The following is a 12,143-nucleotide window of genomic DNA, read 5'->3' on the forward strand; positions in this document are numbered from 1 at the left end:
AGTGGCTGATGAGGAAGAGGAGGAGAGTTGCTAAATAGGGAGAATTCATGACCATCATGGGGTATTTGAGGATAAGGCTGCTAACTGGATCCAGTCCTGGGTTTACCCTGTTGCATACATGGACTTGTAGTTCTGATTTTCTCAGTGCATGCCCTAAGAAAAGCAAGACTACAAGTCCCAGCATGCCCAGGTCTGGAAACTCTGCCTGAGAGTCTGGATCTAGTTGGCAGCCTTACCTGAGAACCACCAGGGATTGGGGGTTGAAATATGGGGGATCAGAATGGAGGACCAAAATCAGGAGGGCAGAGAAGAAAGGAAGGATAGAAATAAGCCCTTATTCTTTTCTCCCCCCTAATTCTAATGATACTCCAACCCCAGGCTTCATTAGCACTAAACCCTCAACCATTCTTCATTCACCAGTGCTTCTTGAGAATATGAGGGAAGATGTAAAGTGTGTGTGGCACGTCTGTGTGTAAGAGAGCTTGTGTATGGATTTTTATAGCTAATGACATTTCAGACATAACTGTGGTCTGTTCCCTCATTCCAGCTCTACAGTGACACTTCCTTTCTGACTACCAATTAAGCTCTGATGGTAGAAAACTAAAGAGGGAGTGTTCCTATGAGCGTCAGGAGCAGTGTAGAGCATTCAGCACACTATCATGAAGACATTCTTCAAAAATTATTGCTATCTAAAATATGAATAAAGTATAAATACAACAAACATCCATTAAATACTAGGAAATTACCACTAGATGGCAGACTTGTACTCAGTTCACAAAGTGAAGACTAGCTGCTGTGTGTATGGGGGAGGGTGCATTTAACACAAAATGCAACCATAAAATCCATCAATCATAAACTGCATGAGTACATATAAATTAATTTATATAGGCAATACTTAATTCATTCATAATAAGAAATAGTTACACTAACAAATTTAATTTATATAGAAAATATATTCATTTTCTTTAAAATAACTGAGCAGAAAAACGTTTTACCTACCCCCTCCCCTCTTTTCCTAAAGCATATTGCAGTTTTTAGTGCCAGCCGGGGTTGTAACAGCATCGTGATATACAGTTCCTATGAACATAGGAGCTGTTACCACTGCGGGCGGCGCTAATAACTGCACTACGCTCTTGCAAGGGGGGAGGGGAATTTTAGTGCCCTTTTACTAAAACTTAGTGCATGTTAAAAGCTAAGAAGTCCATCCTAATAATTCCATCAGTGCGCACTAAGCTTTAGTAAAAGGGTCCCTTATCTAGCAACTAAGAGATATCTAAAACTTATAAAAATTAGATGTAGGTGAAATCAATGTAATCAGTTATTTAAAGAGTCTGGAATAAATTATTTTTATATACAGTGGAACCTTGGTTTGTGAGCATAATTCGTTCCAGAAGCATGCTCGTAAACCAAAGTGCTCGTATATCAAAGCAACTTTCCCCATAGCAGTTAGTAGAAACATGGGTGATTCGTTCCACATCCCAAAAAGACTCTCCCACTCGAGGCCACTGGCATGTTTCCACTCCCCTCCCATCCCCACCCCTGAGGCCACTGGCGTGTTTCCATCCCACCCCTGGAAACTGGCTTCGCCCACCCCACCCCGAGAGCCGGCATCGCCCCCGCACTGCCCAAACCCGTACTGTGATCGGGCACTGGCATGCACCACCAACCCACAGGACGTGCCAGTGCCGAAGGAGCTTGCTGCCTGCCGGAGAGAGCAGGAGCCAGAAGGCCTTGAGCATGTGCAGATGCTCAAGGCCCAGCAGAGATCACCGGCAGGCGGCAGGCTCTTTTGGCACCGGCATGTCCTGTGGGTTGGTGCTGCATGCCAGTGCCCGATTGCGGTAAGGGTTTGGGCGGACGGGTGGTGATGCCGGTTCTCGGGGGTGGGGGCTCACGGATCGAGCCAACGCTTGGTTTGCGAGGCAAGATTTGTGAGAATGTTTTGCTCGTCTTGCAAAACAATCACAAACCACATTACTCGCAAACCGAGGTTTGACTGTACTTCAGTAGAATATAAAGAGCTACTACTATTTATCACTTATATAGTGCTGAAAGGCATATGCAGCACTGTACATTTTGATATTTAATAGATGGCCGCTGCTCAGAAGAGCTTACAATCTAACTTGGGCAGACAGATATGAGATAGAGGGTTAAGGATACAGAACCCTAAGTTAGGAAGTGGGGCATGTTTAGAGGGGTTAATGTCAACTATTCCTGTCAATGCCTAAGCCAATCACTGCATAGGCATTGTCAGAAAAGCTGTCATTTAGCATTGAGCCACAAATTAATGCCAAAATTTTAACTTGGTAGTAATTTATATGCTCACTGAATATAACATGCCACATATTTTTGTGCTTTCACCATGGGCACAAAAAAGTAGCTACAGAAAGTGTTGTTTGGGACGCCATTTAAAAAGCTCAGAGTTAAATTAATTGTTCTAACGTGCCATCATCTATGACATCAATACATAATGATTCTATAGCAGGGGTAGGGAACTCCGATCCTCGAGAGCCGTATTTCAGTCGGGTTTTCAGGATTTCCCCAATGAATATGCATTGAAAGCAGTGCATGCAAATAGATCTTATGCATATTCATTGGGGAAATCCTAAAAACCCGACTGGAATACGGCTCTCGAGGACCAGAGTTCCCTACCCCTGTTCTATAGTGTCTTCAGCTTGTGCTGAGTGAAGTAAAATTTTTGCTAATACTATCCTCCTTACCAATATGGACAGGAAGAAGTAGGCAGACTAGATGGGCCAACTGACTTTTTCTGCTGTTTTCTACTATGTAACCATTTGATGCTCTAAAATTCCCTTTTCATGATCACAGCAGGATTTGAATATTTTTTTTTTTTCTAGGTGAAAGAAAGAGGCAGTAAAAAAAACAAGAGGAATTGCATCCTCTCAATATAACACCAGATGGCGCTTTAACTTCACCAATGCATCTATAGTTACAGAGCACAAGACATCAGCTCTGCAAATAGCAGTTAGTGAAATACTGTAGATATGGTAGACAGCTTAAATTGTTCAGAAAAAAAATAGTGCTGGATGTGCTGGAAAATTACTTTTATTCTATGTGGTGCAACTAAATTAGGTAACTTAATTAAACACAGGTGCTGGGCAGAAATGGTTAGATTACAGCAGTGGTCAAACTCAAACCCTTTGCAGGGTCACATTTTGGATTTGTAGGTACTTGGAGGGCCTCAGAAAACAATAGTTAATGTCTTATTAAAGAAATGACAATTTTTGCATGAGGTAAAACTCTTTATAGTTTATAAATCTTTCCTTTTGGCCAAATCTTAATAATATTGTAATTTATAGCTAAAGAGACATATGATCAAGAAACTGTTTTATTTTACTTTTGTGGTTATGATAAATGTACCGAGGGCCTCAAAATAGTACCTGGCAGGCCGTGAGTTTGAGACCACTGGATTACAGCATGGGGGCTTCTCTATCCCTTTAGCAGTATTTGGATCATGGACTCATTTGAGAACAAGAGCTCCATATTTCTGCTTGTTTTGACAACCTCCATAGGTAAATGTAAGGACCATGTAAGAGCATTTGTACCTCTTCCCCCACAGGGTAACTGAATAGTACAATCGAGTTTGCTGCAGTTGGTGGACCTGCAGGTGAGTATAGAGACCAACACTGAAGTGACTATAGGGCTTAGTCAGGGCAGCCATTCCTAGAATGAGAATGATGTTTTGCTAACTCTGGAGGAATAAGTTTGCATCTCTCCACCAAAGACAAACTCTACCCTAATGGGCTGCACAGGAAGGAGCCCTGAAAGGGTGAATCCTAATGTGATTGGTGCAGAAAGTAGTGGAAGAGGTGGAGTCTGATACGATGGAGGACTAGCCTGAGAGGAATAAGATAACCACCTCCAGAGGAGTGAGTAGTAGAGGTGAAGACTAGAGAATGACATGGGGGACTAATTTTTTCCCATCTCCGTGGGAATTCATTTTCCCGTCCCTGCGAGCTCTTTTCTTGTCCCTGCCCCATTCCTGCAAGCTCTATCATCATCTGAACAAGCCTCAAACACTTTAAAATCATAAGTGTTCGAGGCTCGTGCGGTTAAGGCAGAGCTTACTGGAATGAGGCAGGGATGGGGACAAATTTTTCCCCATGTCATTCTCTGGGGAAGACCTTTGGAATGAGATAGTGAGTAACCCTGCCATTCGTACTGGGATGTGGTAGGGGAAGATGATCTGGCTCATTCTGGGGAAGCTTGAGGATTCATGGCACCCCTGGAGCTGGCACACATTTGATGTGGCTCTTTGGAAAAGAATACCCTCAGCAGATACAGCCCCCTCTTACTTCAAGCCAATGTACACTTACCTGACTTTAATAGGGGAGTAAGGTTTGGCTTACCTCATGGTTGTTTTTGTGTTGTTTGAAAGACTAAAGCCCGAGTGGTGACCTTGGGTATATTATGGATGGAATCTCTTTTGAGTTTTGAGACTGATAACTGTCCCGGCTGGGACTTCTGGTTGGGTTATAGGAGTGAGTTACCAAAGCTGAACCAGAAATTGAGATTGAGCTTTGAGCTTTAGTGATACAGCATTTTGAGGGCAAGAAATGAAAAGCAGCAGCTGTTAAAGATCTGGAGAGAATTCTGTGTAAATTGGAGTCCTTTGAAATTTTTCTAAGAGGCTCAATTTACATGCTTTGAAATTTCCAAGGTCTAGTGCTGTGCCCTCTGTGAAGATACTACAAAGAAATCCTTAAAGTCCCTCCAGAGGCTGTATCTCCACTTACCGAGGCTTTTTATTTGCCAACTCAGCCTGTTGGTGTTGGAAGGATAGAAAATATATCTACTCCCCTGGAAGACTGTAAATATGAGGGACAGAGGAACTTTTTGGATCTTTTGCTCTGGATCCTGACAAGATTTGGACATTAAAGCTTTTCTTTAAATGTCAGTCTAGGATCTAATCAAGAGTGCAACTGCAGGTGGGTCTGGGTCCATCCACTTTTGCCGAGGTCAGCTTGCTTCACGCATGCTGCCAATGGCCAAAAGTTACAGCAGCGCCGGTTGAGCAAGCACTGGATCGTGCAAGGGGGAGAGAAGGACTTCGGATAGGTGTGGAGGGAGGACTTCAGATAGGTATGCGGGTTACTAGTTAATTTTGTTGTATATGTTACACTGTACTCCGCTCTCCTAAAAGCGGACTATGGATAACAAATACAAGATGTTTGGTTGTCTCAGACAAAAGTTATAATATTAAAAAGCTGCCTAGACTTCTGACACAGTCCTCAAAAAGAGGACATATCCCTAGCTCACCCCCCGCCATCCTCAACACACACACATACATACAGCCTACCTACATCCATGGTGGTCTAGTGTGGGTATTCTGGGTAGGCGTGAACCCCACTCCTGCCCCTAGCAGCTCCATGTGCTAAAATGGCTACCACCAACTTTAGTGGTAGTCTTGTGGTACTACCACTTGAAGTCAGCCTTCCACTAGAACTCCCAGCAGCCTTTTAAGCATAGACAGCCACTAGAGACAGGAGGGAATCCTGCCCAGGATACCCTCCACTGATCCAATAGGGATGTAGGTAGGTCCCAGAGTCTGGGTTAATCTTGGGTGGGGGGTTGATCTCAGGAGGGGGGAGGTTGGAGTTGTCAGGCAGGTTATATTCCAGAGAGGGGGTGTCTGAATTAATTGGGGAGAGGGAGGGAAAAAGAGAAACCTATGTGGGTTCCAGTTGAATATCAGCCGGGACCCTAATATAATGCGAGTGGCCAGCAGCATTCTGGCCAGACTTGGATATTCAAAGCTGGTGCCTGGACAGAGTCTACTACTACTTCTGCTTGCCCTGGATCGGTGGCACGGAATGCTGCTACTATTTGGGTTTTTGCCAGGTACTTGTGACTTGGATTGGCCTCCGTGAAGATGGGATACTGGGCTGGATGGACCATTGGTCTGACCCCGTAAGGCTATTCTTATGTTCTTACTATATTATAGTGCTGAAAAGCGTACGCAGCGCTGTCGTCCCTGTGGATAATTGTGGGAAACAATCCCCATGTCATTCTTTAAGAAGAAAGGGAAGAATCAGAGTATGACAGGCCCTGTTCAGAAAAGCTTACAATCTAATTTGGACAGACAGGACATGGGGGGGGGGGGGGGAGTTTCTTGCAGAGAATGATAGGATGGACATAGGTAATTTTATGGTGAGTGGAAGTTAGGAGTTGAAAGCCGCATCAAAAAAGTGGCCTTTTAGCTTGGATTTTAATACTGCTAGAGACAGCACCTGATGTGGAGGCCTGGCATTGAATATCCAGGTCTAACTTAGTGGGCAGCAATTGGCATTTAAAAACATTCTGACTGGCTCAGTATTTGATTGGTGAATGTTCCTTCCACTGTTATACTTTGATTGCATCTGCAAAGGCTGGAATGTTCTGTCTGCAATTACAATGACTTTCTGGAAGCCTCCTTCATCAAGATAAATTACAGTCAAACCTTGGTTTGCGAGCATAATTCATTCCAGAAGCATGCTTCTAATCCAAAACACTCGTATATCAAAGCGAATTTCCCCATAGGAAATAATGGAAACTCAGACGAGTCGTTCCACAACCCAAAAAGCTTTAATACAAAATACTATATGTACTCATATTGCAAGACCTCGCTCATTTAGAACAGTCACTCACTACACTCCTGAAGCATCAGAGAGAAAAGGACCATCGGCTCAGTGGTGATGATGTGACACATGTATACTGTATGTACTCGTATTGCAAGACTTTACTTATATATCAAGTTAAAATTTAATGAAATGTTTTGCTTGTCTTGCAAAACACTTGCAAACCAAGTTACTTGCAATCCAAGGTTTTACTATACTTAAAAGAACAGATAAAGAAGAAAAGAAAGGGCTGAAGCGTTAGAACAGTATTCCACTTGGAACTTCCTCCTCTATACTACTACACCCCTTAAGAGAGAGCCCGAAGGGTTTCCCCCACTGCTGTTTTCATTCCTTTCCCAGCCTCTTTTTCCTCCTGTTCTTCATTTACTTTTTAGTCCCCCATTATTTCCACCCCATATATTCATCCCCTCTTCAGCTTCTACGATATTCTGCTTCTCATTCCCTCACCCCCAGGTACATTAGATATATTGTGAGCCCACCAGGACAGACAGGGGAAAATGCATGAGTACCTGCATAAATTCATATGAACAGTTCTGAGCTCCCTTGGGAGAACATAAGAATAGCCTTACTGGGTCAGACCAATGTTCCATCAGTCTTATAAGCCCATTCTCACAGTGGCCAATCCAGGTCACTAGCACCTGGCCAAAACCCAAGGAATAGCAATATTCCATGCTACCGATCCATGTCTTTCCCAGTAACAAACTATGGACTTTTCCTCCATGAACTTGTCCAAACCTTTCTTAAAACCAGCTACAGGATAGAAAATTGAATAAATAAATATAGTGTTATTGTGGCCCAAAATATAGGGAGGGTGAAGAGCCCAGGGAAAAGATACAGGCAAGGGATGGAGGAAATAATGGCAGGGTGAGATTGGAAGACATAAGGAAAATGTTTAAGGAATGAGAAATAGAGTTAAAAGGGGAGAGAGTGGTGGTAAGGCTGCATGACAGGAAAAGCCCAGAGCAAAAGTGGGAGACAGGATGAGAGGCTGGAGGGAAACAGTGCAGGTGGAAATGTAGACAGAGCTCACTGGGCAAAAAGAAAACAGACAGTTCAACAGAGTACTATGTAAATGATACCCCTAAAATTCTGAAAGAATGCTGCATTGTCCCAGAAGAACCATAAAACTCCCTTATTTTGCTGTCTGTGTTTGAGCTTGCTGAAGAGATTCACAGGCCCGCTTGCCTTTTGCTGAGCTCATTGTACGGGGAAGCAAGGAAGGACCTGGCCACCCTGGGAAAGCAAAGCTGGCAGAAACTGTAAGGAATATCTAGCCAGCGCTGGTCCCTTTGTGGCTACTGTGGTTCCTGGGCCCTCTGCGGCCCTTGATTGTCACATGAAAGGAGCTGCTCTGGCATGAGAAGCAGGTCAGGGTGAGCCAAGGAATTCCAGGATTTATGAGTCAGGTTGGTTCCCAGGGCTGTCCCTGGGCAGCAGACACTGTGTGCTGTCACTCACATTCTTTTCCGAAAGCGCAAACTGCCAAAGAGAGGGGAAAAAGAAAGGTTTAATGAGGCAGTAGTGATTTACTGGTTGGGAATCCTGGGTGGTGATTTACAAGGCCTGAAGGAGCGAGAGAACTGCACATGAAAAGGTCAGCCTACGCTCAGTGTCAAACGACTTCGTCCACAGCCGCAGGGACGCTGCTCTCATACTTGGTCCAAAGGACTGTGTCTGAGCCAAAACTTATGACTGACTTAAAAAGCACCAGTCACAGTCTTAAGCCCCACTGTCAGGCTAGGATTTTCAGGGGTTTCTCTTTGATTTGTGGGATGTCCAGCTGATATGCTCATGAACTCCAGAGTCAAAATCTGAGAGGTTAAATTTCACCGAGCACCAGTGCCGCCTGCACATCAGTTCTACAAAGCTTCCTGTCAGGTTTACAGCCAGTTGCTCATTAAAAGTCATGGTACAATTTCTTCTTCTCATTAGGGGTAAGGTTAGCCCTAGAGGTGCAGCACAAAATAAATGGATAGTGGTGTCTGTTACTTTAAATAGGGTAATATAGGATAAAGGACAACAAACACAACATATAAAAATATAAAGGGTTCCTATGGATAGGGCACAAGGTCTAGACTGGAGCAAATTTAAAAAGACACAAAGGCAAAAAGTGTAGTTACTTACCTGTAACGTAGGTTCTCCTAGGACAAGCAGGATGAGTCAGCCACATATGGGTGTTGTCCCAACAGCTCCCAATTTACGGATAAGCTCTCCAATAGCTCAGAGAGATTTTTTTTTTTTTTTTTTCTCTGAGCACGTGCAGAGCCCGGGCCCCACTGGGCATGCCCGAGCCCTACCCATTTCCCCCTGCTTCCCCCTAATCCCCAGGATGTTCCTAGCTGTGGCCGGGTCGGCCGTATGGGGAGGCGGGTGGGTTGTGTGGCTGACTATCCTGCTGTCCACGGAGAACCTACGTTACAGGTAAGTAACTACACTTTCTCCTAGGACAAGCAGGATGAGTCAGCCACATATGGGTGACTCCCTAGCCGAGGGATGTACCGACTGGACCTGCGCCTTAGCGCTTTGTGCATCCCTCGCCTGGCTGTGGAGGCCGAGCCGGGCAGGGTAATCAGGCAAAGCAGGTAAAGTTGTGGAAACAAGGTTTTAGATAAAGTGCTGTGTTAACTGAGCAATAATACTCACAGAACAGTGAACTGGTCAATGACAATCAATGAACAGTGAGAAACCAACTGGTCAACAGTGACAATTCGTACTTGCATGTGAGAATTCATACTTGTCTATTCCACGTTCAGTCTAGACAGGAGTGCTGGGAGACCTACTTAACTCGCAGAACAGCGAAAACTGGTCAATGACAATCAATGAACAGTGAGGAAAACCAACTGGTCAACAGTGACAATTCGTAACTGGTCCACAGTGACGATTCGTGCTTGCATATGAGAATTCATACTTGCCTATTCCACGTTCAGACTAGACAGGATTGCTGGAAGACCTACTTAACTTACAGAACAGTGAAACTGGTCAATGAAAATCAATGAACAGTGAGAAAAACCAACTGGTCAACAGTGACAATTCGTAACTGGTCAACAGTGGCGATTCGTACTTGCATATGAGAATTCATACTTGCCTAGTCCACAATCAGGCTAGACAGGATTGCTGGAAGACCTACATAACTCACAGAACAGCGACAGGTGGTCAATGACAATCAATGAACAGTGAGAAACCAACTGGTCAACAGTGAAAATTCGTACTTGCATGTGAGAATTCATACTTGCCTATTCCATATTCAGTCTAGACAGGCGTGCTGGAAGACCTACTTAACTCACAGAACAGCGACAACTGGTCAATGACAATCAATGAACAGTGAGAAAACCAACTGGTCAACAGTGACAATTCGTACTTGCATATGAGAATTCATACTTGCCTATTCCACGTTCAGACTAGACAGGATTGCTGGAAGACCTACTTAACTTACAGAACAGTGAAACTGGTCAATGACAATAAATGAACAGTGAGAAACCAACTGGTCAACAGTGGCAATTCGTACTTGCATGTGAGAATTCATACTTGCCTATTCCACATTCAGTCTAGGCAGGAGTGCTGGAAGACCTACTTAATCAATATCTATAACCCCCTACTTGATCAGTGTTTGTCGATATTTATAACACCCTACTTGATCAGTGTTTGTCAAGGCTGTGCTAGTGGTTGCTGTCCCTCCTGGGAGGGAAGAGACACTTCCAAGACTGCTCGGCCGAATGCATTTGGAGCGTGGAATGCTATGTCGAGGCAGTAGTGCTTGGTGAAGGAGATGCACTCTTATATCCAGCGCGAGCGCCTGCGTTTGGTGGCCGAAAGTCCTGGTCTGTTTTGGTCGTAGGAGACGAACAATTGAGGCTTGTCTAATCTGCTGCATAGTCAGGGCCCACACACAGTCAGGAGGTGTTGCTGAGGTGGCAGTGTGCCTCCCTGTGGGAAGATGTAGAGTGCCGGGAGGCACGCTGAAGCTACCTTCGGCAAGAATCGGGGGTGGTTCTGGGTACCACCCTGTTCTCATGGGGGAGTGTGTAGGCAGAGACGATGGTCCGGGTTTTCCCGGCCAGGAATACGGGATCTGCCTCCCCCAAAGGTTTGAAGGGGTCGAGGTGAGCTGATGCGGCACCAAGTTGAGGTCCCATCCGGGCGGTGGTGGTCTGACCGGTGGGTGCAGATTGGACAGTCCCTTCATGAAATTTTGTGATTACTGGATGCCTCGACACAGGTTTGTTGTCTAGGCCAGCGTGGTATGCTGCGATTGCACTTAGGTGGACCTTGATGGAAGTGGGTTTTAGGTCCCCCTGAGATAAGCTCAGTATGTACTGCAGGATTTCCGGTATGGGGCAGTTGTAGGGGTCTCGCTGCGTGTCTGTGCCCTGGTAGCGGAGCCTTCTCCCTTTCAACCCATAGCGTTTTCTGGTTGAAGGTCTTCTGACTGCCATAAGAGTGTGCTTCACGTCTTGTGGTAGGTTCATCCTCTCATCATCAATGCGGTCAAGCTAAGGAACACAGGTTGTGGTGGAGGGTAAGGTTCCCGCGTTGTGTAATGAGAACTGCACTGATCGGGAGGGGGGAGAGGAGGGTGAACCGCTATCCCTTGCCGGAACGGGAACCATGGTTGCAGGGGCCCGAACAGGGCAATCATGATCACCAATGCTCTGTCCTGAAGAATCTTCTGCAGGACTTAGGGTGTGGCGGGTAGGCATATAAGAGACCTTGGTTCCAACTCACAGACAGACCGTCGGGGCTGAGACGGCGAAGGGTTGATCTCTTTGCGCAGAAGGTCGAGTATTTCGAGTTCGGTTCGGTTGCAAACAGGTTGATACTCGGTGTGCCCCAGGTGCTGAAGATCTTCTTCATCGCCGCTGGGTTGAGACACCACTCATCGGGATCCAGCTGGTGGCTGAGTCTTTCTGCCAGGTCGTTCTGCTCCCACGGGAGGTAAGTTGCCTGGATGGGGCATTGAATGGAGTTGGAGAACTCCCACATGTGGCAAGCTTCCTTGCATAGCGAGGTTGACCCTGTCCCTCCCTGTTTGTTGATATAGTGCAAGGCCACCTGGTTTTCTGTTTGGGTGAGGACTGCCCTGCCTGTTTGAGGGTTTCGCGGGCATTCCCTAAGGCCCTGAGCTACAGTAGGTGGGTGGTCAGAGGTTGGGTACACTGGTCCCAGTGACGTCTGAGGTGCCCTTTCCGGGATCACATGAGTAGTCAGGTGTGCTGCACAACAAAGACCGGAGCGTGCTGACGATGAGCTGCTGGCAGGGAAGCACTGGGCCAGGGATGTCATGGCGGCGATCTGGTAGTCCCGTAGGACGGCCTTGGTCTGCGTGGTGTCGCTGACTGCCCAGATGAACGATATCCCCTGGGTGGGTATCAGGTGGGATTTCATGTAGTTGATGAGGAACCCCAGTTCTTGGAGGAGGGTTATGGTGGTTGACGGGGCTGCTAGCTGTCGAGATAAGATAGGACGCGCACCCCTTGAAGGCGAGGATGTGCCACTGCCACGCACTTT

The sequence above is a fragment of the Geotrypetes seraphini genome, chromosome 3 (genome assembly GCF_902459505.1).
Source record: "Geotrypetes seraphini chromosome 3, aGeoSer1.1, whole genome shotgun sequence".
NCBI lineage: Eukaryota > Metazoa > Chordata > Amphibia > Gymnophiona > Dermophiidae > Geotrypetes > Geotrypetes seraphini.